This window comes from Aedes albopictus, chromosome 3 (assembly GCF_035046485.1).
Source record: "Aedes albopictus strain Foshan chromosome 3, AalbF5, whole genome shotgun sequence".
Lineage (NCBI taxonomy): Eukaryota > Metazoa > Arthropoda > Insecta > Diptera > Culicidae > Aedes > Aedes albopictus.
Genome location: NC_085138.1, coordinates 408,971,230 through 408,998,317, shown reverse-complemented (window position 1 = coordinate 408,998,317; position 27,088 = coordinate 408,971,230). Strand labels below are relative to the sequence as shown.

Genomic DNA, 27,088 nt, shown 5'->3' with positions numbered 1-27,088 from the left:
CAGAAAACCCTGGAGTACCGCATAATGAAAATGTTCAAGAAAGTCTTTCATCTTCCATTCCTAAAATTGTACAAAGCTGCATGTATTTACAATTTTATAGAATACATTGTGCAGAACTAGATGAGCATGGCATGAAAATTCTGTCAAGAAAAAATAAATAAATTATGAAACTCTTGGAAAACTTGTTGGATGTTTTCTGTCATGAATTTTACCTTGATGGAAACTTAGATAGACAAATGCTTAAAAATGTACGAATGAATTTGAATAGGAATTTTTCAAATATGATTTCTTGAATATGTTTGCAAAAATTCTCTCAAAATAAAATAAAATGAATAACAGAAAGTAATTAAGTAATTTTGTTGTAATACTTGAGATATTTCTCTACGTACCCCCTTGGAAATTTTCAGAAGAATTACAAGAAGAAAACAACGGTTTAATAGCCTATGAAAATGTAATAGACTCTTAATTTTTTCAAAATGTCCCATATTTACTAATTTATTTGAATTGTCTCATAGTTTCTGGTTAAATTTTCATAATGTGTAGTAACAAGCATTCTGGGAGAAGTTGTTAATTTTATTTGGGGACTTAAAATAATGACCAAGCCACTAAATAGCGACTTGCTATTAGGCCTTCACTCTCACCGACGCATCATGGGGCGGCCCCATACAAAATATGTTTGCGTTAGTTTATAAAACTCTCCAAATTTTATGGAACTCAGTCTTCCAATATACATAAAAGTTGTTTCGATACACACGTACAGTGATTGGATTCCATTGATGTTGTTTTTTAAGGCATATGTTTTGAAGATTTCTACAACAGTTTTACTACTTTTAGTTCTACATATGATCTAGGTCGTCCCAAAACTCCATGAAATGTAGGTGCAGGATCTACAAGCAAAACTAGTATTATACGAATGACTATTCTATACGCTCCAGACCAATGACCCTTCTAACAAGTAAATGGAGTATTACATTGAACTGTATACATGGTACAGATCTTACAAGATCTCCATGGAATAATATAAGCGTTTGTGTCCAGTCCACAAAACAACCAGTGCTTGTGCAGGTCTGTGAAGGTCCGTAATATCCGTAATGTAATAATGTCCGCGAAGGAATTTAGAGGTCCGCAAAGCGCTGTAATAGTCTTTAAATATTATTCAAGGCCGTGCATGGTTCACTCTCATTATTTGAGGTGTTGTAAACATTTAAGTAAATAGGTTCCAATTCGTAAAAACACGCTTCACTAAAAAAACTAATACCAGATTTAGATTCTGCAATGATTGATCTACCGAGAATAGCGATCATGACGACCAAATGTTTCCTCAGAGGTATTTAATGGCTAATATGGTAATTTTATGTTGGAATATTTCAATCATCGCCGAAAACTTGATTGAAATTGCAGGATAGGAGCAAGTAGTAGCCAATTTTCTTTCAATGTCTCCCATGGATCCTAAAGAAAGACATAATAGTAGTTGCGAAGCGATTTTTTTTTTGTATGGAGCGGTTTGTATAGGGAAAATTTGACTTTTGTAATGTGGCATCATTTGATGGTTTAACATTTTTTGAATATTTTTCAATCCGTATTTTATCAATTCCCCAAAAAAGTTGAAAAAAGTGACTTTTTAGGTGAAAATAGTGACTTTAGTGACCTGACCTTGAAAAAAGAGACTTTTTAGTGACCAACCCAAAAAAAGTGACTAAGTCACTAAAAAGTGACTTGCTACCAGCCCTGGGAGGTGACGCGGTATAGAAAATTAAAAATTGGTAACATTTGCACAACATAGAACAGAAATTTCACATTTTTTTAGTAACATCGCGGTCCCCTTGGACTGGCTTCACGGCCCTTCAGGGGGCCGCGGACCACCGGTTGGGAACCCATGTCATTGCGGTGTGTTGACTGGGATTTTTTTTATTACAGAGGTAACTGGGAAATAGTTTGAGGACTATGAAGAAACTTCTTGTGGAATCCATGCAGATTTTATTCCTGAATTTCAACAACATCTCCAAGGGAACTCTAGTGGGAATTGCAAAAGAAACATTTGGATAAAATCCCATATATATTTGTATTTGGTCATTTTATTAGTAACATTAAAGTCAATGAAAAACAATAATTTTAAGGTTAGAAAACTCAATCAGTACAGCACAGAAATTCACGAGGAATTTCAAAAGGTCTTTATTATTGGATTTCAGAAGAAATACCTAGAGAAATCCCAGAAGCAATTTAAAAATAAATCTCAAGGAGGATTTCAAAGAAACCCCATGAATGTTTTGTTTTGAGAATTTCCATAAGAAAGCCTTTGAAGAATATGAGAAGAAACTTCTTTACGACACCCGAAAGAAATAGCTGGAGGAATCCCATAGGAAATTACCTGAAGATTTCTAGAACAATCTTCATGACAGATAAATTCATGAAGTTTAAATGCGACAAGACAAGTTCCAATAAAGATCGATGAATGTTACCAATGTCATAGAAAAATATTGAAACATCCTTCAATTGTTTCGTAAAAAACTTTTCCAGCATTTTTTCTAGCAATTCCCCAGGGAGTTCCTTTGTAATGTCATAAACATTATGATATTTATCATTCACTCAGAGCATGCTTTATTCACTGGCAAATATGTCATTTGACTCAGCTGAAAATGTTTAAAATTGTTGGTTGTTGCAAAGCCAATCAGTGATTTCAGTTGGAAAACACCAAAATAGAAAATGTTTAGTGACTAACCCAAAAATAATGAAAAAAAATACTGAAAAGTGACTCGCTACCAAGCCTGCGTAATTGATATGGACATTTTAAATAACTATCCAAAATATTTTTCATTTTTTATTAAAATTTAAAAAAAAATTTCTTATTTTTGAAGTATGCTAGAAAGTTTGAAATTTGATGGTACAAACTTTCCGAATAAAGGAGAACGTACCTCTGGATCCGACCTACTGATACCTGATAGTTAAAAAGGATAAAAAAACACAATGTAACAGTTGTTTTTATGTGAATAACTTTCGAAAGATAATGCTAAAAACATGTACTATGTAATCACTCTTCCTAACAAACTTACTCATTCCATTAAAGATGAACGAACAATTCAACCGGAAAGTGTCTGATAAATGTTGATGAACTCACCTGTAAAGGGAAGAAAAAGAAAAAAAAAACATGATGAGTGATATGTAAGCAGAGGGTTAGATGTCTCAAATGTCCACAAGAAATGTCTACGTGCAATTTTCTTATGAAGCTTAGTTTCTTACAAAACAGGTCCAATACAGATTTATAGGTAAGTTTTATTATATTTTTCCAATTGCTAGTAACATTGAAGTAAGCGTGGAAATCTTGAAACTGTTTTAGATAACGCAGACAATGGAATTCCCGAAACTAGCAGTTCATATGCTCATTGTATTCTCGTGGGATTTTAATCAGGACTTATCCAGCGATCTCCACAAAACTTTCTCTCAGGATTCCTCTTGAAGATTTTCCGCAATCCTTCCGGTGTTCCTCTTTGGACTGCTCCAGGAGGTCTTCTTGGGATTTCTCCTAGCGTTGCTACAGGAGTTATTCCTGAGATTTGTACTTAATCTGCTGTAAAGGTTTTTAGCAGTTTTTCAAGAGTTTTCTGCGGAAGCTCCACCTGGAATTTCTCATGAACTTTTTTTTTTCTAGAAATTCTCCTTGGATTTCTACAGAAGTTTTAGCTGAGATTTTTCCATAAGGTTGTCGTGGGATTTGTTTTAAAGTTTCAGCTGAGATTCCCATCGGAGTTTCTCCCGGGATTAGGCTCAAACGATTCCTTCCGGGTTTGGTCCTGGGATGGTTCTCTCTCACAGTTTTTCTGAATTTACCCTGAACTTACTCCTTTTTTTCCGGAGTGCCTTTTGGGTTTTCTGTTGGAGCTGTTGCTGATATTCCTCGTGAGGTTCTTCCCGTGATTTCTTTTAGAGCTTTTTCCAGGCTTTCCCTTGTCTTTTTTACCGAAACTATTTAGTGAGACACCTGAGACTACATTTTCTACAGATTTTCATAAAATATTCCCAGAACTCTTCCCGGAATCCCAACCAGAAGTTGTCCCAAGGATATGGATGCTCTTTTCGAATTCTGTAATAGTTTCTTCCAGATTTTTTGCAGCAATTTTTTCGGGGTTTTTACAGAAAAACTTATGAGATGTCTTGTCAGAAATTCATGGAGCAATTTGAGAAGGAAACCAAGAAAAATCTCGTAAAAAATTACGCAATATGACGCATTGGATAAACCTCGAGAGGAACTTCGCAAGAAATCCTAAGAAAAACTGACACGTCTCGGAAAAAAGTTCTCGAGATTGATCCCGGGAGGAAATATTAGGAAACTTTAAGGAGCAAATCTCAAAATATCTTAGAGCAATTAGGCAAAATCCTGCGAAGAAATCCTTGAGAATTATCGGAGAGTTATCCCAAAGCCATCGAGAGATACTCCTGAAGGAACTGTGTACAAATTTTAGAAGGATCTCCGGAAGAAACCCAGCGAAAATCTCTGGAGCCGTATCGGGAAAACCTCTGGAATATAAATATGCCGGAAGGTACACTAGCAGAGATCCCGTGAAAAACTCCTGTAGAAATCCTGGGAGGCTCTTTGACAGAAACCCCAGGAACAACTCTAAAAAATCCCGAAAAACATTTTTTTTTTCATGTAAGAACTCGCAGGACGAATTATGTGAGATACTGCGAAAGAATTCAAAGGAGAAAGTGCGGTAGAAATCCAAGGAGGAATCCTGGGAGGAATTCAAAGAAGAATCATGGACAAAATTTCGATATCTCAACATTACTACGCCACCAGCACAAAGAACAGACATCCAAGTTTAGTTTCAAAACAGTGTAAGGAATTTAACGGTCATATGGTAACTGATTGGACTGTTGAATGTGTTCCCTTGATTTTGAAGAGTATTTGGATGTCATTTTAGGCGGTAATGGCAAAGCAATTTCTTACAATAAACCCACAAAAATCTGGGGAAAAATGTGGCAATATTCCTTTACCGATTTTTGTGTTAAATATATTAGAAGGAGTTCCACAAAAAAGTTAATGGAAGAATGCACCGATTTGGTGTTTTTTTGTTTAATATATCTTGCGTATTTTTCCTCAAAATTTACAAATTATTTTAATTTTGAGGAACTTTTTCAAAAGTATACAAATTTTATAAAATGTGGGCTTATTTTTGAATTATTATTGCAATATTTAAAATCCCGCCCTAGAAAACGTGGAAAACTCGGGAAACCTAATTTTGACTTATATTTATTTGGATTATTTCATTCGCAATTTCATGAAAAATTTCAAAAAGTAGAAAATCTCGCCTTACGAAGCACCTCAGTGCTGTTTAGAAAATCTCTTTATTTGAAAAAGTGAATAGTTTGAATAATAACATAAATATTTAAATAGGAGAAATTGTGTATTTTCGGCAGTTTTGTTCTTTTTGTCATGGGGGTTTTTTAAATGCTAGGATCGGCCTCAAATCTTTCCTAACTAAGCTGAGTAATACGACCAAATTTTAGTAAATTTGGCTGACAAAAACCCTCATGACGAAGAGAACAAACCTGCCGATAATATCCCTCGTTTTTTAGTAGAGATTATTATTTATGTCCTTTATTCTCTATGTCTTACTATGATTATGCTTTAGTTTATTGATTTGTTCAAACTTTCAAAAGATGTTTTCTGTGTGCCTAAACTTCCTATACTCAAGGCATTTCTTCTCTTTTATAACAAACCCCAACCAAATTTTGTTTTCTTTTTTTTTATTTCCTTTTTTTGTTTTTTTTTTTTCATTTTGTACTGGAATTGGCCTTTGAGATGTCTTTATCTATTTATGTCATCACATAATGATGCAGAGTGTTATTCTTGATCTTTGACAGTAACAATCATCATAGCCTCTTATGCAGAACTTTGCTAGGTATCTAACAGCAATAATCATATCATCTAATTTTTATTATTTTTCACTATATTTTTTATATAAACCTTACGTAACTCGCACGTTTGGCCACCACCACCAGCACAACGCTAATGCTGAATATAAAAAGCGAGATTTTTTTAACGTGTTTGTACAAAATACAACATCGCGATCACTCGACGGTTAAAATTGCACTTTGAGTCAAGTGAAGTGTACAAGTTTTTGTTTTCTTTCTTTATGTTTTCACAAGAAGATGCTGAGGTATTCAATCATCCCAGCTAGCTCATCGTTTCGTTTTTTGTGTGTGTGCTGAATTTGCGTCTGTTCCAGTATTCATAGCTTTACGATTTCGTATGATGATACGAATGTATTCGTGGTCACTAACAGCACCAGGCATCCAAGGCTTGGAATTCACTTTTTTGTTTTTTTTTTTAATTTTTGTGCTGAAATTGCACTTTAAAGTGATTGGAGTTTACCAACTTTTATATCTTTATGTCTATACATGCAAAAGCAAAAGTATTCTTGGACTTTAAAAGAAACAAGCATACCAGCTTATATTATTTTCTGTTTGAATATTTTTTAATATTTTTTTAAATATTTTTCCTCCTTTTATATTTGGAGTGTTTCCTTTAGGTTCTCATATATTTAAAAGTTCCAGAGATGCAGAGATATTCGTGATGTCCAAATATAACTTTTGATTTCGATATTTTTATTTTTTTTTTATTTTTCGATTTTTTATTTTGTTTTGTTAAATTATTTGTATGTTGAAATTTCTCATTGAGATAAGTTTTTTTTTAAATTTTTATTTCAGCATATTTACACTAAGGCACTTTCTAAGGCAAGTGGAGTGAACCAGTTGTTGTGTTTTTATGTCTTCACGTGAAGCTACAGGGGTATTCTTGATCTTTGACAGTAACTATCATTGTAGCCTCTTTTCCATTTTTTTTGTTTTTTTTTTAGTTTGTGCTAAAATAGCTCTTTGGGATGAGAAAAGTGTACCAGCATAAAGATGCAGATGGTACCAAACATCAACAAACCAGCCATTTTTTATTTTTTTGTGTGGTAAAACTTCAGTTTAAAACGGGTGGATTGAACTAGTCTTAGTTCGTTTGGACTTCAATGTACATTAGTTTGAATCAATCATGTACGGCCAGAATAAGCTAAACATAGTTATCTACAACAAGTTATTTGTAAATCTTTCAGGAAAGTTCTCAAATAATATCCCAAATCGAAACAAGAGTTGGTTTAGTGAGATCCTAGATGAAAATGTACGGTATCTTCACTACTCAAACTAAAAGAACACCAATTCCATTCAATCCAGAAATCATCCGACCGGGTTATTGTAAGCAAACCTAACGGCTTCCAAAGTGAATTCAAATTCTATTACAAAACCGTTTCCACCTACCATAAACCTCTACCCCCGCCACCACACCATTAGCCCGTTTAATGAACATTTTCTCTCCAATTCCAGGGGAAAAAAGGTCCACTCTTTCCCTGATGCGAGTGAACAGCCAGCAGCAAGGCAGCAAACCAGAATCCATTTATCACCTCCCAGTCCTAAGTTCCAAGTCCCAACCAACATCCGAGTCGAAGACGAAGACCGTGGACGAGGTTGTTGGTGATGGTTGCGGAGCATCGACGACGACGACGGTGTCAAGTCGAGGTGCTATTAGAATCTTCCTGCTGGCTGGACTGGAGCTGGAGGACCACAGTAGTGCACCATCATCGCATAACCATCCGACTGACTGACTGCCGGGGCCGGTGTCTGTTTGCCTGCTAGCTTGCTCGGAGGGTTCTTTCTCTGCTACCACACACGACATGAAGATACATGTTGTAGCATGAGCCCAGCTCATGCGCATTCCATTCGATCGAGTGGTCGGTGGGTGAAGATGTTCGAGCTTCCGAGTGACTTTTTTTTCTGTTGTTGCTGTTTCTTGGAGTGACAAAGTGAGGTTGGAATTCCTCTGACTACGGAGCGAGGGTGCAAGATGCGGAAGTTGGCGCGAATTTACTGCTCTACGTGACTCCATTTCGGAAATTAGATGACCATTAACTCCGTGCCCCTCCGTGATATCTTGATCCTGAATCGATTGCTGTTAGCGAAATTGCTTCTGGAACATTCTAGAGGAAGGATAGATACATTGTTTTGAGACGAATATCAACTGCAATGAATGTTGGTTGAAGAAATATTCAGATGAAACCAACGCAATTCGAAATGAATTTTTAGGTGAATACATCATTTGAAATAGATATCACTTGAAATGTGTATCATTTGAAACAAATATCCTTTGAAACAAATGATGATCAAATGATATTCATGTCTGATAAAATCAATTTGAATCAGTAATTATTTCAATTGATACTCGAATCATTTCAAATGAAATTCACCGGAAGTGAATGTCATTTGAAGTGATTATCATTTGCAATGACAATCACTTCAAATGACATTCACTTCCGGTGAATTTCATTCGAAATGATTTTCATTGGAATGAAATTCATGAGAGCAAACTTTATTCTTTGCCAGAATTAAAATTGTATAGTTTGAAACATACATGTCAATTACTGAGAAACAGTATTGTCACATCCAGGGATGGCATGTCACGCAGAAATTGTGCCCATTTACGCTCATCTTTCACTGAACTTCTCAGTTTCATTTACTTTACAAAAGAGAAAGAGAAAAAACGCACAATAAAATGTACATAATGTCTCTCACGCAGAGTTTTTGTGCGGGTGATTAGAGTGCTGCGTGAGAGCAATGAGAGCCCGCAAGTCATAATCCCAGTGCGCAATTTCTGCGCGCACGCAGAAAAAAACAGAACTCAGTGCACACGCAGTGTGTTCAAAGGGGTCAATGTTGCTTGAGCATTTGGTGAACCGAAAGCATGCCAGTGAGTCCAAAACCCGCTAAGGGGTATCAAATCCTGTGATATCAGAGACAAGCAGACGTCTTAAGCTGGTCAAGGACTTACAATTGATGAATATTTTGGTTCCAAATTCCACCACCAGGTGGTGCTAGTGAGCTAACAAATTTTGTTTTGCATATATATCAGGAGAATTTGCAAAATACTTGCTTGTCTAAGATATCACATAAATCAGAGACAAAAAGATGTGACACAAACGAAATTTCAATCTCATATATCTCATGATCCTGATTACACAGAAAGTTGGTGTCTTCGGCAAAGTTGTTTGTCTGGTCAAGGACTAACCGATAATAAGATTTAAGATTCAAAATTCCACCGCTAGGCGGCGCTAGTCAGCTAACAAATTTTGTTTTTCATAAATATCAGGAAAATTTGCAAAAAAATGCAACTAGCGCCGCCTAGCTGCAGAAACTCGAACCAAACGATAATTATTCTGAAAGCCCTTGATCTACCAAACCATTTTGCCGAAGACACCATCTTTCTAAAGAATCAGAATGCTGAGATATGTGAAATGTAAAATTTGTACACTATCTAGCGCCGCCTAGCGGTGAAATCATGAATCACACGGCCCATATTCTGAAAGCCCTTGACCAGCTGAACAACTTTGCCGAAGAAACCAACTCTCTAAGTAATCAGGATCCTGAGATATATGGGATGGAAATTTTGTCAGTGTTGTATCTGCTTGTCTAAGATATCACATAAATCACAGACAAGTAGATGTGACACTAGCGAAATTTCAATCTCATATATCTGATGATCCTGATTACTTAGAGAGTTGGTGTCTTCGGCAAAGTTGTTTGGCTGGTCAAGGACTAACCGATAATAAGACTTAAGATTCAAAATTCCACCGCTAGGTGGCGCTAGAGAGCAAACAAATTTTAAATTTCGCATATCTCAGCATCCTCATTTTGTAGAAAGATGGTGTCTTCGGCACTATTGTTTGGTAGATCAAGGGCTTTCAGAATAATTACCGTTTGGTTCAAGTTTTTGGAGCTAGGCGGCGCTAGTTGCATTTTTTTGCAAATTTTCCTGATATTTATGAAAAACAAAATTTGTTAGCCCACTAGCGTCGCCTAGCGGTGGAATTTTGAATCTTAAATCTTATTATCGGTTAGTCCTTGACCAGCCAAACAACTTTGCCGAAGATACCAACTTTCTATGTAATCAGGATCATGAGATATATGAGATTGAAATTTCGTTTGTGTCACATCTTTTTGTCTCTGATTTATGTGATATCTTAGACAAGCAAGTACTTTCATACTCCTGTGGTACACACAGTATTGCACTGGAAGCACGACTGAGTTCGCTCTCAACACAAATTTTTGTGTGCACATTTTCTGCGCGCACAAAATGTGCACGCAGAAACTGAAAAAACATGTTTGTTCTAACATTTGTTTGAGCACTCATTTTGAGGGTGCCGCGATGGATGCCAGAGAGTGAGCGGCTGGTTTGTGTGTGAAAAAAGTTGCGTAGTTCACCCTCGCTCTCGTTGAAAGTCGTGTGTAGAGTGTATGTTTTCTTTTCTCACGTTTCGCACTGAGGAGCATGCCATCTCTGGTCACATCAACAACCTGTTAATCACCATGATCATAAAAAATGATGCATAGCTGTCAGACCGTCCCAGACAATCAACGCGAAGAACTCAAGTTCAAAAATCACCAAACAATAATGAACGAACGTATGTCGAGTGAGTAAGCTCCGATAAATGCCCCTCGGAAAGGTTCACGGAAAGAAGGGGGATCGCATCACCATCATACCGTATAGAATACAGAGAAAAAAGAAGGTCAACTTTACTTGTTCTTGTTTGTTGCGACGTCGTCGTCGTCACCGTTTTCGTTGTCAGGTCGCGACGACGAAAACAACGGCGCGAGGGATTTCGACAGCCCAGCGCATTCGTTCCAAAACAAAATCTCGAAACAAGGAGACCAGCACAGCAGCACATATGGAAGCAATTACCATCATCATAAGTCTTACTGCTGGTTGTTGGGATGGGCGTCTTAAAGCAATGTAAACACAATTGCCCAACCATAGTTCAAGTGCTTTATGAAATTTGTTGTAATTTTGACGGAACGCTACTGAGGAAAGGCGCGATTTGGAACTGCAATTAAACAAACTACGACAGGCTGATTATGAAACGTAAAAAAATCTAACTAAGTAGAAGAAGCATCAGGTTCTAGGCCCACTTGGGACCATCTGCTGGACAGTCGAAGCTGGACCCATCATAGATCACCGAAAAATATGACTGAAGAACAAACAGAGCTCTGGCGGACTGGGCGAACCAAGAGAGTGCGAGAGAGAATGAGTGACCAAGGTCACTCAATCCAAGCAGGCATAGCGCAAAATCGGGAACACACTCGAAGGGGAATTAAAAATTGCAACCACTGAAGCAGCCAAAGCTATGAATAACACTGATGAACAAAATTTAGTGTTGCTAACTTACTCCTCTTTTATGGAAAAATAGGATACCTAATTCGCCTTGACGGAACTCTTTGAGAGAATTGCTCTGTGCGTGAAAACATTTTTTTTTTAACATGGGAAAGGATAGGAGCTGCATTTTCAAATGCTTCTAAAATATTTTAGGGACTTCAGATTGAAAAAAGAGTTAATGTTTTGCAATATACTTTCAATTAGCTACACTATAACTGGTTTTAGACAAAATGTTTTTAAATCACAATGTTATGTCTATAATATAGCGTATCAAAATCTCATTCGATAACATTAAGAACGTTTTGCTTAAAAAAATTTCTCTAAAGAATTAGAAGCATTTGAAAATGCAGCTCCTATCCTTTCCCATGTTAAAAAAAATTGTTTTCACGCACAGCGCAATTCTCTCAGAGAGCCTCCGTCAAGGCGAATTCCCCAATTGTTCAAACTGTAAATTTTATTTTCATTTGATTTTCCGTGGTGTTATTCAAAATAATAAAAAAGTTATAAATAAGGTAGCGAGCCACTTGGGCAGTGGCCGGTATTTTGGGCACTTTTCGCTATTACTCAGTCAATTCCGAACCAATTGACTTGAAATTTTGTACACGGCTAGATACTATACGCATACGTTCCAAAAATTGTGTCAATAGGAAGTAAGCAGCTGCGCTTATGCTAAAGTGTCGGTAGTGGCGCATTTGTGATTTTACTTTTAATGTGGTGGCGCCATCTCTGAGAAAAACAAGCTTTGATTTCTTACTATTGGCTCAAAATTGGCTGAGTTATAGCAGAAAAGTGCCCAAAATAGGAGCCCTGCCGAGATGGTTCCACTTTCCTAGTAGAACAGTCCCAGTTTTAAGAGAAAATAAAACATTAAACCAGTATGTTTAACACATCCTCGGGCCAGGCGTTTTGGGAAGAGCAGAAATAGGTCTCTAGAAGATCTGAAGAAGGTCTCACGGCTTTTGAATGGGTTCCAGAGATATTCACCAAGGAGCATTGTAACGTTTTGACGTTTTTCATCTTTTTAAGTAAAATAAAATTTGAATTCAGTTCGATAAACTTGGATAAATATGTTTTTTTTTCAATATTTAAGATTTCTAATTCAAAATTCGTTTCTTTAAATTATTACTATTTTAGTTAATTTGTAGCTTTTGACGTTTTTATCTTTTTCAAGTAAAATCTCATTTGAATTAGATCCGTTGAATTTGACTTTGAGTTTGAACCGTTTCCATTAGTAGAGATTATCCGTTTCATGTAAGGTTTGTGTCTAGGCTAAGCTAATGACGATTCATATTATGTATCTTATAGGACTTTTTCGATGGCGCTAAATAGTTTTTACGGCCATGTGCGATTTAAATTTGGCGCACTTGTATATAATAGTTTTTAGACTGAATAGACGACTGCTTCCATAGCAGGAAATTTACTTGACTAGAGATTTCGACTGACTCCATCACTTCATAGTTGAGTCGGCTGGTGAGCAGAAGTGAGCTTCGGCGACCTTCTCCCAGTTTGTCATTTTTAAAGGTGTGTAGTGTTTCTTAGAGTTGTAGTTTGGTAAATTGGTGTTTTTTAAGTGAATTTGTTTCTAATGTTCCTTGTTTTTCGTTTAATAGTTTAAAATTGTGGATTTTGTCGCCAGGGGCAGACACTCTGTTCCCTGAGCGCTTATTTGTTGTTTCGAAGGTAATTATAAAAGTGAATTCGTTTAGTGTATATTGTTTTAATTTGTGTTCCCTCTTTGGACCTCAGCGTCCAAAGACGCTTTTTATTTTGGCTTCAAGCCTTTCTCGCTACTCCTCGCCCGCCAAAACTGGCAGTCAAACGGAGAGTAGGGATGATATCCGGCCTACCCGCGTGCGGTTTAAGCACGATCGGGCAGAGTACCGGACCGCCGACACTCCCCCTCCGCACCTTTAGTCCGGCGAACGTTTTGGAGAGCGAACCGACGTCGACGACTGGCCACGGCGAAGCATCGAGTCGTCGCTTCAAGAAATCCTGCGCAGGTACGTCGTTTTGAGTTCATGGCCATGATCATACACACACACACACACACTTGACGAGCATTTGTAAAAGACAATATACATACGAACGAATTCAATTGTTTAGTTTTTCTTTGTTTTATTATTATTATTTTTTTCTTTTATTCCTTAAATTCATTCAAATAAATTCACTTCAGTGACACCTAAATGTTCTCTTGATTGCTTACTTGTTGTGTATTCAGTTTTTCTCTCCCGTTTAGTGTAAATTTCCGTTATTGTTTCAGTTTAAACGTTATTTGTATTAAGTTTTTAGTACGTTTAAAGATTTTGAGCCACGGCCGTTCGAGAAAGCCTTGAGGTAAGAGTCGTCTTGGTCGGGCAAACTTTAGAATGAACCGGTGGTCTCTCGTTCGCGAAAGTGGCGCAAAAGCCACCGAGTTTTGTAGACCTCTCGAGCAAATTCGGCGAACGGTTACAGCATTAAAGAGATTTTAGGAGGTTTTAGTTGGTTTCATAGGCGTTTCTGCAGGCTCCAAAGGCGTTTCAGAAGGTTGTAAAGGAATTCCTGGAAGTTTCTCTATAAACTTCCTCCTAATTTATGCATAAATTTCTCCAAGTTTTTTATAGAATAACTTTCATGGGTTTCCTTGACCTTCATAGATTTTTTTTTTAAGAAATCCGTACGAGAGTGCACTAAAACCTCTTTTTCATTTTTCATTTAGTTAGTATTACATCAAATTCAAGATAAAACTGAATCAACAATATTTCTCCATAATACACGGTTCGTGGCTGCCGCTCTCCATCCTCGGTCGCGCCCGATGCTCGCCAAGTCACGCTCCACCTGGTCCGCCCATCGTGCTCTCTGCGCTCCACGCCTCCTTGTGCCAACCGGATCAGTTGCAAACACCAGCTATGCAGGGTTGTTGTCCGGCATTCTTGCAACATGCCCTGCCCACCGTATCCTTCCGGCTTTGGCCACCTTCTGGATGCTGGGTTCGCCGTAAAGTGCAGCGAGCTCGTGGTTCATCCTTCTCTGCCACACACCGTTCTCTTGCACACCACCGAAGATCGTCCTTAGCACGCGTCGCTCGAAAACTCCGAGTGCTTGTAGGTCCTCCTCGAGCATGGTCCATGTCTCGTGCCCGTAGAGTATCACCGGTCTTGTAAGCGTTTTGTACATGGTGCATTTGGTGCGTGGGTGAATCTTTTTCGACCGCATTTTCTTCTGGAGCCCGTAGTAGGCCCGACTTCCGCTGATGATGCGCCTCCGAATTTCTCGGCTCACGTTGTTGTCAGCCGTCAGTAAGGATCCGAGGTAGACGAATTCCTCCACCACCTCGAAAGTATCCCCGTCTATCGTAACATTACTACCCAGACGGATCCGGTCGTTTTCGGTTCCGCCTACCAGCATGTACTTTGTGAAGTCCGAAACCTCTTTTTATGCATGTTATTTTTATGCACTTTTAATTTATACACCTTTTTTATGCCCTGCACAAAAAAAAGGAAAGAACCAATATTGTGCATAAGAATAATTGATAATGATGGGAACTATTGCAACGGTTGCCAAAAGGTGTTTACATAGGAAAGCAAAGGAACATGGTCACAGGTTAGTTTTTGGGTGTTCCCGAAGGTCTCATGTGCGTTATATGGGGTCCGAGTGGGTCTTAAGGGCGTTTCGGAGTCATTTCAGGAAGCCTCAGGGCATTTTAGGCTGGTTTCAGAGGCGTTACGGAGGCATTTTTAGGGGCTTTGGTCGAGGAGGATTTTCTGAGGCACTTCAGGATGTTTTAGTAAGGAATGTATCGGAAATTAAATATAAACATTCAGGATGCTCTATCTCGAAGCATGTTTGGTCTTATCATTTCGGTTCTTCTATCAAATCTTTACAATATAGTCAAGTTTAGAACAGCCTGAAAAAAATTGAAAAATGTTTAGCATTATTGAAAATATTGTAGAATGAATGCATCTCACAAATTAAAGTTTTGGACAAATTGTTGTTTTTTAAAGATTTTTCAGCGTTTCAATAACCTGTAGCGAATAAAACTTGTACGGCGAAAAATCCAAAAAATATTAATAATTGTTAGCAGTTATGTACACATAACATATCATCGAACACCAACTAAGAAAAAAATATTTATGATCGAAAAACCCTCAACATTTAAAAAATGGCCTATCCTAAAAAAACACTAATTATTTATCGAACTTTGACAGTCTGTTTTAAATATCCTCAAAGGTTATACAGTTCCGTTCTCTACTAAAGCTACCACGTCGTTAAGTTTAAAAACATTTCCAATTAAAAAAAATTGAATTATCAATTTGATGTATTTTTTATTTGCGTAATCGTGCTTTGAATGAGCATCAAAAAATGAGATCCCTGAAAAATGACCTTTTTTTCATTTTTAAGAATTGCGCTAAAATGGAGTCGAATTTTTTCTTGAAAATATTTTTTTACCTATATTATGAGCATTCTGGGAAAGAATATATTTGCGCTAAAATATTTTAAAAAATCAAAAAAAATTCCATTTTTTCCGCAATTTCAAATTTTTAAGAGGTGTCCAAAATTTCAAGATCATGCGTTTAAACTTCGAGATTGATGTCCATGTAAAATAATTATTTTCACAAAAACAAAAGTGCCATTCCTTTTTCTGAGGATTTATATAGGGTAACGGTTGAATGTTGGACCCCTAGAGGACATTCGTTTGAATTTAAGTCAAAATCAAACAGACTCAGAGGGTATTCACACATAATGATGGTGTTAGTATGTTCGTAAAAGCCTCCACTGTCCGTTGAAAATACCCACAAGCTCATTTCTGGCTGAAAATTTGATGAAAATAACTGATTTTTGAAGCATTGGTTTTCACTGTTTTGGACACCCCACTATATTTTGGACCCTCTTCAGCATATATTTTGGACACCCGATATTTAAACTCGTTTGAAACTATTTTGGAAGAATTTGCCGCTTGAATATGCCAGAGTACATCTTAATTACTTGATTGACAAAGGCTGATTAGACGAACTTTGCGAATTTAATGCGCTAGAATGATAAACGTTTTTGTTTACATCTGCAAGTTTCCTCAGCACCGCAATCTCTTTTTGTAAACATGATGCGACACTCGCACGGATGACGAGATTGGCAAAAATTAATTTCAAGGCAAATAAGGATATTTCCTGTGAGGAAATGATTGCTGCTCGTGCAGAGCAATCTTATTTAGCGAATGATTCTAAAATTTTTCTTCATCTTATCATTAAACCTGTGTTAGTTGTGATAATACGACCTAGGGGGTCCAAAATATATGGGGGTCCAAATTATATTGGTTACCCTAGTACCTCCAAAAATAAAATTATTTATAACTCGAATAAATTATTTTTTAGAATGTTTTGAACATATATAGTTAATTTCCGATACACTCCTTATATTTTCGGCGTGATTCAGAGGCGTTACGGAAGCGTCACGGAGGAATTTTCGGGGTGTTCGTAGCTTCTCAGATGCGTTACATGGGGTCCGAGGGGATTTAAGGGGGGTTTTGGAGGCATCTCAAGACGTTTCAGAACATTTTCGGCGGGATGCAGAGGCGTTACGGAGGAGTTTTTGGGGTGTTCGGGGCTTCTCAGATGCGTTACATGGTGTCCGAAGAGGTTTAAGGGGGATTATGGAGGCATTTCAAGACGTTTCAGAGCATTTTCGTGGGAATTCGGAGGCGTCACAGAAGCGTTACGGAGGAGTTCTCAGGGTTTTCGAAGCCTCTCAGGTACGTTACATGGGGTCCCCGGGGGGTTGAGGGGGATTTTTGAGACTCTGAAATACCTTAAAACGCCCCTCAAACCTCTTGCAACGCCCTTTAAAGGCTCCTGAGATCTCTTGAATTGCCCCTAAAGCACCTAGAAACGCCCCTGAAACTCACTTAATACTATTGAAATACCCCAAACTTCCCCGTAATTCCATGAAAACACCAAAAAATCATGACAAAACAACCTTAACAGGCTCCTCCAATCCCCCGAAACAACCCCTTAAAACGCCCCTGAAGCCCCTTGGAACCCCCTTTTTGGACTCACTGAGAACTTTCTGGAAACCCCTTTAGCCCCACCTCAACTACCCAAGAGCAAGACCTGCTCTCGCAAACTAGATTCTCTAATTGAAGCCCAAACTTAGTTTATGCATAAATTTTCCTCTTTTTATGCCTTTTTTTAATTTATGCACATTTTTAATTTATGCAGTCCCAACCATGTGCATAAAAAGAGGTTCCAGTGTACTTTAGGCCACGGATTCTTTTACGGATGCTTTCAGCGATTGTTTTTAAAGAAAATCAAAGGTTCTTCCAGAAATTTCTTCAATGATATCTTTAGAAAATCTTCTTCCGTACTTTTTCCAGGGGTTCTATAAGAAGTTTCCCAGAAGAATCTTTAAACAAACCTTTGTGGGCCACAAATTTATGTGGAAATATTCCAAAATTAATCCATAGATTCCTTCAGAATTTACTCCAGGAGTTCAGTTTAAAAATCTACCAAGGTATATTCAAGAAACGCTCCCGTCGATTTTCCAAAGGCTTTTCCAGAATTTTTTTAGGTAGATTTCTATAGGTTCCTTCTGAAACTCCCCCAGGAATTACTTCAGAAATTCTTCTGTGGCTTCATTTGAAAAAAATATAGGAAATTTCTTCAGGAAATTCTTTAGAATTTTCTGCAAGGATTGCTTTAGATTTTTCATAAGATTGTTTAATAAGTTCTTCCAGTAGTTTATACACAAAACTTTCCAGATATTCCGTAACTTAATTCGGCAGTTTCTTCAGAAAGTTTACCAGAGATTTTTTCAGGAATTTCTTTCGGAATTTCTTTGAAAATTCCCGCACGAATGCGTCTAGAAATTTCTTCAGGGATCCATCGATAAAATCCTGCAGCAATTCCTCCACAGATTCTTGCGTCATTATTGTCAGTGATTCAGGCAGGAATTCCTCCGCATATTTCTGTAGCAGTTCATACAGAGATTTCTTCAGGATTCAATACGGATATTTTTACATGATCTTAAGATATTCCTCTTGGGATTCCTTCAAGAATTTTCCTAGAATTTCTTCGAATAGTCCTCCAGAGACCTATTTGAAATTTCTAAAATTTCTTCAAAAATTCTACTAAATATTTCTTCAAAAATTTCTTGAGGGTTTATTTAAGAAATTCCTGCTGCTCCAGCGACTTTTTCAGAAGTTTGGAATGTTTTTTCAGGGATTTCGTCAAAACTTTTTCCATTGAGTTTATCAGACATTCTTCCAAAAGCTTCTTTACAAGGATTTCTTCAGAATTTCTTCCCAGGATTTTTCCGAGAATTCACTAAGAAATTCCTTCAGTGATCCTGGCATACAATTCTAATTGATTTTTTTTTCATTGCTCTTGTGGTTCCTTCTCCTGGGATGTCTTTAAAATGCCTGCAGAAATGGTTCCGCTATTCCTTCTGAGGTTTTTAGAAGGTTTCCAGTAATTGAATATAAATCACTGGAGAAGGCTTCAAGGAATCCCTGAAGGAATTTCTATGGAAGCTTGTCTCTAGTCAATTTAAAAAAAAAACTGCTGGATATATGTGTGAACACGCATAGAAGAAATTTTTAATTTTTTTTGGAAAAATTCCTGGACAATAATTTTTAAAGCAATGTCTGAGATGACCTCTTGATCAATTCCTAGATGTATGCCTAGAATACCTAGGAAAATACCTGAAGAAACACCAAAAGATACCTAATTTTTACGCAGCAAAAAAAATCTCGTGAGGGTTATGGAGGAACTCAGCAAGCAATTCCAAGGAAAACATTATTGAGAAATTTTCGAAGGGAAGCCTGTAATAATCCGCAGAGGAATTTCAGGAATTCTTAGAAAAAAATCTTATAAAACTTCTGAAGAAGTTTGTACACAAAAATCCCTGTAGAAGCTTCTGAAAGAAATCCTTCAGAAATACTAAAAATTCAGAAAATTAGTGGAGATAATAAACAAGATGTTCTAAAAGAATCTTTGAAACAAAATCTGTTAGAACTAGAGAACTTGCTGCAGATATTCATATAAAAACTTCTTATTAAAGTCCATGAAAAATGCTAAAGAATAGATTTAGGAGGAATTTCTGAAGATATTGTTGAGGTAATCTTTGAAAAAAATCTCTTGGGGACATAGGGTAGATGTGAAGAAATCTGTGAAAAGGTCTGAAAAAATCCAAACCCACGCCTGGAGGAATACCTGAAAGAGCTATTAGAGAAACACCTGGAGGAACTTCCGGAAGAATCTCGTGAGAATTTTCTACAGGAGTTTCCGAAAAATCTCTGCAATTCATGAAATAATACTCAAAGGCACCTGAAAGTAAGAAAAAAATCTGAAAAAGTTTCTGAATATGCGGAAAATCTTTTACTAGAGAAAATCATTTACGCTGAAAAATGTTTGGAGGAATTTCAGGAGAAACTCTTGGAAAAATTCCTAGAAGAGCTTCATGAGAAATTTTTAGATGAATTTTCGGAGAAATCCAGGAATTTATGAGAACTGGAGGACTACTGGAGGACTGCGTCAATCCTGTATTAGAGTCAGTGATTGGCGCCAAATCTTTGTACTTCGGTAGTAGAAGGAAAAGGAGTCCACGCTCATAACAGCGGTCCAGGACTGAACCACTTACGAATTGCTTCTAGTTAGGTACTGTAAGGGCCGCAGGATACGTTTGGCCGTTTATGTATCAAAGTTTCAGTACCATTAACAGGGACGAACTCACCAAATTATACAAATTCCAATACTCTAGAGACGAAATTGTTGACTTCATTATTTTCACCGACTTTCTCAGTCTAGGGACACTCAAAACGATTCGTTTTGTATTGCCCGACGTTTCGGCTTTGTTAAGTTGGACTTTTTCATGGGTAAAACTGTCTGTCGTTTTTCGTTTCATTGACTAATGCAGCAATTCTCAATAAAAACTACCAATGTGTCAAATGAAAGGTTTCGATCTATACTTTATCAGAAAAATGCAGAAATCAAGCTAATACTTGATTTTTGTATTAAAAGTGGCACTGGCCAAAATAGAAGCATTGCCGCAGTTTTGGCCATATTCTCAGCTTTGGTTTCTATTTTGGCCAATCACGTGTATTTCTTATGAGAGTGGCCAAATTAGAAGCACCCTGGCCAAAACAGATATATGGGAACTGATTGTTTAAGGTAAATTATTTTTTTCTTCCAGATTTGAATCAAAATGTATGGTTTTCACAGCTGCAGTCATCATATTATATTAGAATCTACTAGTAAAAAATAAATTTATGCCGATTTAGATCGTACCAGGCTGAATATCAAACTATGGCCAAAACTCCGGGCTGGCCAAAACTGAAGCTTCTACCCTATGCGAAGTAACTTTTTATTTTTTGGACTGGATACACTACCTTCGAAAAATTCCAATTGATATTCATCATGAATAACAATTTATGCACGTCAGGACCATTATTGTGCATAATTAAATGTAATAATGACGGTAGCTGTAGCAACGGCCAGGATGCGTTGCAGGGGGTCCTAAGGGGTATCAGGAAATTTCAGAAGTGTTTCAAGGGGGTACTAGGAGATCTTAGAAGCGTTTAAGGGTTCTCTTAGGGGGGCTTCAGCGATTCTTGGAGGTCTCAGGAGTTCTTCAGGGGGTCTCAGGGCGATTACAAGAACCCTCATGGGGTTCCAGGGGAGTTCTAGTGGGCCTCAGGGGCATTCAAGGAGGTACCAAGGGGTACCAGGTCTTAGGGGCGTTTCGGGGGTCTCAAGGGGCTCCAGGAGATCTCAGGGGCATTTCAAAGGAGTCAGGGACTTTCAGGAGGCTACCTTTGAGATCTCAGGAGCATTTTAGGGTGGTTCCAGGGGATTTGAGGGGAGATTCAAAAGATCTCTGAGGGGCTTTCGAAGAAGTCTTAGAGGCATTTCAGGTGCTTCCAGGGTGGTCAGGCAAAACATGACAATTTATCAATGTAGACCTGGAATTCCAGTGGTTTCGAACTATTGCAAGCACCGCAAAAGAATCATGCGAGTAACTCGAGAACCGAAAGACTGCAAGAATGTGAGGACTTTGGTTTTTAGAGCAGGTTTCAGTTGTTTTCAAAGGTTTATGAGGGTCTCTGGTGCGTTACATTGGGTCCGAGGCGGTTTAGGGGGATTTCGAAGGCATTGAATGAAGTTCCAGAAAATGATCGGCTTGTTTCAGAGGCGTTACGAAGGCGTTTTCGGCTCTTTCCAAGGGCCTTAGGTACATTACATGGGGCATCTGGGGGTTTCATGAGGAATTCTGAGGCATTGCAGTTTCGAGACCTCTTCACAAAAACTCATGAAACCCCCCTGAATTCTCCGTAATTGAAACGCCCTTGAAATCATCCTAATCAATATGAAAAAAAAAAACACCAACGAACCGGAAACTCTCTGAAATGTCGCTGGGATGCCTCTGAAATGCATTGAAACGCCCTTGAATTCCCCTGTAACGCCTTTCAAGGGCTTAAAGTCTTTTGAAACTTCCCTGAAACCCCCTTTATACTATTGTAACGCCCATAAAATCCACGTAATCTCATTAAAACTTTTTGGTCGTATATAGTTGTAACAGTGGACTGAGTACCCTGACAGCGTAGATGATCTAGAACATTGCAAAACGTATGAAAAACTGTTTCAAATCCATGAGAAAGACTAGAAAGATACGCATGATGATGAACCATATGCATCGTATAGGCAGCAGGGGCTTTTCGTGTGGTTTCATGAGGTTCCAGGAGAAATTCAGAGAGGTTTTCGAAGCGTGTAGGTGTGAGGAAGAATCCTTTCAGAGGATTTAGGAGCGTTCTAGGGTAGTTTCTTAAGAATTACATGGAGATTTGAAAAGGTTTCAGGGGTTTCTTGACGGCTTGAAGCATTCTCAGAGGTTTTGCATGGGGGTTTTTGGGAGCGATTCGAAGGACATTCAGAGGTTTCAGAAAACTTTCAGATGGGTCCTAGGGTTTCGAATGGGGTTGTTGCGTAAAAACCGGCGGCAGCTAGGTCCAAATTCGATGAATTTATTCAATTGTTGAAGTAAATTATAAAATTCCTACAATAGGCAATTTTTACTAATGACAAATATAAATTTAGACGCAAAAAACTTACTTTTAGTGATCTAGCTGCAATCTACTTTCAAACAACTATGCTCCGTCTCGATTGATCTGGGAACCCCTGGATCTATATTGGCATTAGAGTATTTCTATGTATGCTAATTATGGTCTTTCTCATGAACTGTATTCTTACCTCGGATTTGGCTAATGCTGCTTTGCATCCGAGGCTTGTTAGGGTATCAAGCTACCTTCTGCTCCTGTGCACCTAGTAGTTTAGTAATGATTTCAACTTTGTGACTAGATTATGTTCGCCAGATCTCATTCGAACTCACCTTATTTTTCTATGCGCTAAAGTACAAATTGGAGTTATTTGAATTCACTGGTAATCATACGACTAAGGGCAATTCAATTTGGGTTAATTCACTTTCTTAGGGCTAGATGATATAGTGTTAGGTACTAGTTAATAGTTAGCAGTTTGTTTTAGCAGCTTAATTCGCTAAGGAAGTCTTCAATTTCTGCAACTCATCATTTCGTCAGTGTTGATATTTACTTTCGGCTCGTTTCTTTAATCCCCCTGCTGGGGCCGGGTGTGGCACACACTGGTGTATGCCTAAGTGGGAGCACCGATGTATTGCATCTCGATGAGGCGCAGGTAACAGGGGTTTTAGGTGACTTCTAAGAGCAGTTGAGAAGAGTTTCTCAAGATTTCAGGAAGCTTGAAAGGAAAATAGGCTTCAGGAGTACGTTTAAAGAGTGCTTTATGTATTTTTTGGAAGGTTCTATCGGAGTTTCAAGTTAGCCCGTCAATTTCCTTCCTCCCATAGATATCACTCCTTTTGAATCGCCTTAAAATTGCCTGTAATTCCAAAAAAAAAACGTTCCCCAACCCCAATGAAACCCCCAGAAACCCTCTGAAGCTCCCCTGGAACACTGTGTTATGTTCCTGAAAGTCATTATAAACTCCTAGAAACACTTCAGGAAACCTCTGAAACGCTGCCAAACTATTCTGAAAAGTCATTGGAGCCCTTTAAAACTCCCTGAATCTCCTGTGAAGCTTATCATACCCCGCTAGAATAACTCGATATTCCACTGTGTTACTCATAAGGCCTCCTTTACGTCATCTAAATACTCCCTGAGACCCCTTATTGCTGCTCCTTTAAAACCTCATAATGCGCCCATTCGCCCCTCTCTTTATATATTCATCCATCATTCATCTTAATTCACCCCGAAAGTCGAAATTTTTTACCACTGCACACTGTTTACAATGACCCGCATTAGTGAGCATAATTATGTTAGACTTGAAAAGTTGATTTTAGAGATTTGTTGTCTTCGAATAAGTTTTTTTTTCTTGTGTTAGAACCCCCTCTTTTGAAAGTATTACTATTGGAAGTGAGAGCGAAATTCGGTTTTTTTTTCATAACACTAGTTTACAGCATTTTTGAACTCGGTAAGCTGATGATCATTTTTGGTGTAGAATCATGCCCTGATTTCGAAAACGCGAAGGAAAAAAATTACAGTAGAGCGGAAATTTTTTCGACTTTCCATACAAGGTTGATGATTTGAAATCGATTTTTGTTCTATTTTTAAGCGACGTCGCTCACTTCACATATCTCATTCTCCGTAATCAATGCTCCGATTGAGCTGAATTTTTTACTGTAACTCACCTACATATGATATGTCAAATAAACGTTGAGAAAGAATTTTTAGATTGTTTTTTTTTTTCTTATTGAAAAAAAATACATTTCTTCATTCTGTATTCAGATGATCGAATGGTATTGTATTCAGCTTTTAATTTATGGGAAAAGATTTGAAATTGGTTGAACAAAACGCAAGATATTTGAATTTTAGTAAATTCCATATTTTTAAAAGTTGTAAAACTCGATATTGAGCTAAAACTCAAAAACTGCTCTACTTAAATTTTTTTTAAGCACGGATTCGAAATCAGTGCTAAATTGTGATTCAAAAATTTTGGTCGTCGACAGAAGTTCACAACTTTCGTTTTATTTTGTAAACTAGTGTAATTGAAGCTAGCGTGTTTACGTATTCAGCAAAGTTGTAGAAAATGTCAATATGAGAAAACTTGTCGAACAAACTTTTCTTTCTGTTTGCTCAATTTATAGAGATAGAGGTCATTTGATGTAAAATTAGTTTATTTGTTGTAAATTATTTTTAGGAATTTTTAAATGTTCTACAAAGTTGTTCTGCTATAAACTATGTGTTTCTTCTGAACATAGTGACATGTGATTTAAAGTTTTTTTTGAGTAAATTTATGTTAGGGTTCATTCAAATATTCCGTAACACAAAATTTGACTATTTTAGACCCACTCCCTCCTCCATGTAACAACTTTTGTATAAAAAAAATGAAATTTTATATGAAGCGTAACACAGTGCTAGACGCCCTCCCTACCCCCTTTGTGTTACGAGCCCTTAGATGTTCAAAAACAGCTAAAATCCATGATATAAATTATATGAATCCTAATAAGTTTGTTTCACTAGTTTTGTTTGAAGATGTAGTTTGATAGACAGGAGTCCTTCTTTTGAAAATATTACCAGAGCGGTTGGAGAGAATTTTAAAGTTTTTCATGGGGTTCAAAGACACTTCATGGGGATCGAGAGACGAACCAGTCAAGGGCTGAAAGTCTCTTTAACCTTCCAGGACGCACGCCATCAAGCAACCGAAACTGCACCGCGTTCGCGCTGTATACGAAAAGCGAGGTTTTTTGGTAGTGTTGTACTTTTTACAATAGCGCGCGCGCTGAAGGGTTAATAAATACAAATCAATCAATCAATCATGGGGATTGAAAGATTTAGCGGGACATTCATATGTTTCAGGAAGCTTCATTAAATTTGTACAGGGTTTTCATATGGGTTTAGAAGGTTTTCAGCGAGTTTCAAGGGGGTGTCAGAATGTTTTTAAGGGAGTTTCATGATATTCGGGGGGTTCTAAGAGGTCAGGAGGCTTTTAAGAGGCTTCTACGGGGACTAGAGGGGAACTTCAGAGGAGATTTAAAAAGCTTCGGAGAATCTTCTAACGAAAACTTCGAAGGAAATTCCACAGGGAATTCTGAAGCGATCCATGGAAGACGTTTTAAAGATTATTCAAAATAAATCCGTGGAGAACTTTTCGGAAGGACTTCCTGGAGGATGTTCTAATGGAATCCATTAAGCAATATCGGAAGTATTCCAGGGGAGGTTCTTTTTAAAAAAAAAAGCTCCCAAATTAAGGCGGATACAAATTTAATTTTGACTTTTTGTCTCCCCCCACCCCCCTTCAAAATATATTTATGCAATTCAGTATCATAATTTATATTTTATATAACTCATTTTGGTATCATAATGGCCAATTTTTCCGAACTGGTTCATTATGCAACTGAAATGAGTTGCATAATGGAAAATAGTTGTATAATGTTCATAATGCAACTCATTTGAGTTGCATTATGAACATTATGCAACTCAAATGGGTTGCATAAAATGTTGTATGGAACTCGTTGCAAAATTCGATTTTTTCAGCACTCTTCGTAGTCGTATGTACGACTCTTGCTGAAAAAATCAACTTTTTGCAACTCGTTACATAAATAACTATTATCAACATATCGGGTCTTGATAAAAATTCTTTAACAAATCCGATGAGTTTTTAATATTTTTCAGATCAAATTCTTTATTATTTTTATCCCCCCCCCCCTCGACCAGCCAAAGAGTGATGGGACAAAAAGTGAAATAAATATTTGTAACGGCCTTATTTCTAAAAAAAAAAAAGAAAATTCTAACGGAAACCAAGCATGTTGTTAAGGAATCAATGGAAGCATTCCTAAAGGATTTTTCAAAGAAATCTTCAAAGGCATTCATGGCAGAAATTTTTTAAACTTCCCTGAAAGATTTTCTGATGGAATCGCTGGAGTATTTTCTGGTGAAATACCTGGAACATTGTTGGATGAAATTCTAAAGATATCACTGAAGAAAATTTCCAAATGGATTTCCAATATTTTTTTAAAGCCTGTAGCCTTCATCTTTTGCATTCCCCTGTCGGTGCTTTTTGCTTCCGAACTTCCGACAATAGTTGATAACAACCTGTGAAAGTTTCATTTTTTCGTAAACTTTGGTGTCCAACTTCTCAGTCATGCGCATTACCGATGACGACGTTCATGTCTCAATGTTTCCGTTTCTGTGGAGAATGCTTTCAAAATAAAAATTTGCTGCACACTACCCGGTGAGCATACTACCTACTGGGAAAGCTGAACTCGTCCTGATGACCACTGATGATGTCCTCTTCGTCGTCATCGTCATCATCGTATGACTCTGGTCAAGCTACAAAAAAGGATGAGACAGTAGGTACTATTTCTGCTCGCTACACTACTGACTGGAGAGTCACTTGCAGTCAGTCTTACCTAGAGTGCTTGCGTGACTTCATTTAGGAAATTGGATGACCATTCCTCCTTTCCTCCTCGGTTGTGCGGTTAAAAGCTTCATAGCATGTTACATACAGTCAGCGGTCCGTGTGGAATACGCTGTTGATCTATCGGGAGACCTTGGGGAGTTGAAAGTGGCGCTTTTGGAATGGAATGCGATGGATGAAATGTATGTCATGGTTAGCGGAGATATTACATCGAGAAATCAAGCCGATATATGAGATTTATTAATTTGATATACATAAGTTTATAAAATAATTTGAAACCGTAAGAGTAAAACCTAAACAGTTGAAAGCTGAAAAGCTGAATGGAAATACATAATGACAAAAGTTTTAAAATTATAAATTTTTTTGAAAATTTCCCAAAATTTTAAAATTTTTCAAACTTTTTGAAAATTTTCAAAACTTTTAAAAATTT

At 37.5% G+C, this 27,088-nt stretch overlaps 1 protein-coding gene across 1 annotated transcript in view; it reads right to left on the bottom strand.

The window, feature by feature from the left end:
• Nucleotides 1-27,088, bottom strand: part of LOC134289765 (neurogenic protein mastermind-like) — a 124,267-nt gene that overhangs the window by 48,873 nt on the left and 48,306 nt on the right. The gene's annotated exons all lie outside the window — the stretch shown is intronic.